At 52.3% G+C, this 2,912-nt stretch overlaps 1 pseudogene; it reads left to right on the forward strand.

Annotated features, from left to right (window-relative positions):
• Positions 1-977: 977 nt before the first annotated feature.
• LOC102871551 lies at positions 978-1,720 on the forward strand (annotated as a pseudogene).
• The last annotated feature ends 1,192 nt before the right edge of the window (positions 1,721-2,912 follow it).

Consider the following 2,912-nt stretch of genomic DNA (forward strand, 5'->3'; position numbering starts at 1 on the left):
CACAAAATGGTCAGAAATAGACAACAGATGGTCTGTCCCCTCAGTCCATGCAGGCATCCCTCCAGCTCTACCCTTCGTGAAGTAAAGTGTGTCTTAGCATAAGTGTACCCATATAAAGCCTGGGCCTGGCTGGAGTCCCTAGTGGATCCTCTGAATCACCACTAAGCCAGATGACAACACCACTGCAGGTGGGGCCCAGTCAAACTCCATGGCGCCAGAGTAGCATCAGCAGTGGAGTCTCTTTACAAGCACTCAAGACATCTAGTTAGCAGACACACACAGAGGATGGGCGAGGAAGGAAGGGAGTAATATGTTACTCTTTGAGTGTCTTGACACCGTGTGGACTGGGAGGTTCGAGACAGAATATGGGGGCACCACACTTGCCCCACAGGAGGGTGGGGCACAGAAAACCTTAACTTATCTCCCATGGTTTTGGCACCAGATGTTAGTTTGTAAGGCCACAGACTCAAGAAAGTGACTAGGATGCAAGAAAGCTTAAAGGTAGCTTTATTAGGGAGCTCCCAGGCAAGGTTCCTTAGTCTGAAGATGGAGGCCAAGGAAGTCATGCCTAGGGTGTATTCAGGCGGGTTTTTGTAGTACAGCCTTGGGGAAGGGGAAAAGGTCTTTTCAATGTGGTTCAACTGTTCAGCCATTGGTTGGGCCAGGAAGGTGAGGTCATTTGTTCTTCTGACATGTCACACTCCTTTAGTTCTTCATTTCCCCTTGGCTTTGGTTTGGCCCAACAAGCTCTAACTTGGGTCCATGACAACATAGTTTAGGAAGCTAACAAAAGTTGATATTTGGGCCCTCCGCCCCTGCGCCTGCACCGCGTCGGCCCCCCGCCCCCCTGTGCCCTGCCATGACCCCCACCCCGCGCCGCCGGCCTTTTTTTTTTTTTTACATTTAAAGGGGGCGCAGCACTGACGCGTCCCGCCTCGGGCGACTTCCTTGCCGGGGGTCTCCCAGCCCAGAGGAACATGGCGAAGGTGGAGCAGGTCCTGAGCCTCGAGCCGCAGCACGAGCTCAAATTCCAAGGTCCCTTCACCGACGTGGTCACCACCAATTTAAAACTGGGCAACCCAACAGACCGCAATGTGTGTTTTAAAGTGAAGACCACGGCCCCGCGTTGGTACTGTGTGAGGCCCAACAGTGGGATCATAGATGCTGGCACGTCCATTAACGTATCCGTGATGTTGCAGCCTTTCGATTATGATCCCAATGAGAAAAGTAAACACAAGTTTATGGTTCAGTCTTTGTTTGCGCCAAGTGACACTTCTGATATGGAAGCAGTATGGAAGGAGGCAAAACCAGAAGACCTTATGGATTCAAAACTTAGATGTGTGTTTGAATTGCCAGCAGAAAATGATAAACCACATGATGTAGAAATAAATAAAATTATATCCACAACTGCATCCAAGACAGAAACCCCAGCAGTGTCCAAGTCCCTGAGCGCCTCTCTGGATGACACTGAGGTCAAGAAGGTGGTGGAGGAGTGCAAGAGGCTGCAGGGGGAGGTGCAGCGGCTGCGTGAGGAGAAACAGGCACTTGAAGGACGATGACGGCTCCGGGCTCCGGGCTCCGGATGAGGAAGAGCACACAGAGCAACAGCCCGGGGCCTGCGCTCGACGCGGCCCGGGAGGAGGGCCTGAGCACCTGGCTGCTGGCGCTGGTGGTCCTGTTCTTCATAGTGGGCGTCATCATTGGGAAGATTGCATTGTAGAGGCCACATGCCGACGGCCACTGGATCCACGGAGCTGCGTATCACGGGATTCAACTTATCATAACCATGTGTAAAAAGAAATCAATGTATGACGACATCTCACAGGTCTTGCCTTTAATTACCCCTCCCTGCGCACACAGATACAACGTAATATAACAAGCTTTTAGAAAGTGTAAAATGTATAGTAATGATTAGGGGCAAAGAACAGTCTTGATTCAGCGATGGGGAAGCCAGGAATCCGACCACAGTGGCATCTTTTGTCATTTTAAACGTCTGTAACCTTGGCCCATGTCCTGGGTACCTCTCTTCAAACAGGACACTCCTTGCTGGTCCGGTGCTGGCCCTGGGGCCTCAGGAGCCCAGCGGGGAGCCCGTCACCCTGCTAGTAGCCCTCCACACCACTTGCCCTCTCCCTCCCTCCTCTGGTCCAGTCTGGCTGCGTCCTCAGAGGACTGACTGGGGTCTGGTTTTTCCTTGGAAGTGTACGGTGGCGGGCGTGCATGGTAGAACCTGGAGCTGTGTGCTCGCTCACTGGTCGACCCCACACTTGGAAATAAAGTCACCGCTTCGTTCTCGTTAGGGACCAAGCTGAGTCACTGTTGGTTCATGTCACGTGATTGAACTGTTAACCCAGAGACGTTGAATGCATATTTAACTTATTTAATCGATTTCATCTTACATTTTCCGAGTGTCTGAGATTGTCCCCAATGAGCCCCGTTGGCTGAAGTGCACTGGCGCCGCCCGGTGCCGGTGGGTCCAGCGGGCACTGTGTGGAGCTGTGCTCGGCCCTTGGAGGCTGAGCGCTGGGCGTGCGACCCGGAGGGCCATCGGGAGTGGTCTGTAAATAAAGACCCTTTGTGGACCCTGCATAGCAACAGTCAACTTACACCAGCCTCCAGTGGCGAGGAGCTGCCGTGTTCTTCCTGCACCCTCACCTCCCACGCGCACTCCTGCCCCCACAGCCAGGTGCCTGCCAAGTGGGCAGAGAGGGGCCAGCCCGGGGCAGGGTGGGGCTCCATCAGGGTGCAGCCCAGAGTTTGCCTGCGAGTAAATCTTACGCCGTGAAAGACCAATCCAATTCTATTTGACTCTGTAACATCTTTTCTTTTTTTCTATAATTATATTTTATTAATTTTCATAAACATTTACAGAGATTTTGGGTTTCCATTCATTCATTGTTGCACTATTCTCT

The sequence above is a fragment of the Elephantulus edwardii genome, unplaced genomic scaffold, assembly GCF_000299155.1.
Source record: "Elephantulus edwardii isolate Elephantulus edwardi_28Jun2011 unplaced genomic scaffold, EleEdw1.0 scaffold00209, whole genome shotgun sequence".
Lineage (NCBI taxonomy): Eukaryota > Metazoa > Chordata > Mammalia > Macroscelidea > Macroscelididae > Elephantulus > Elephantulus edwardii.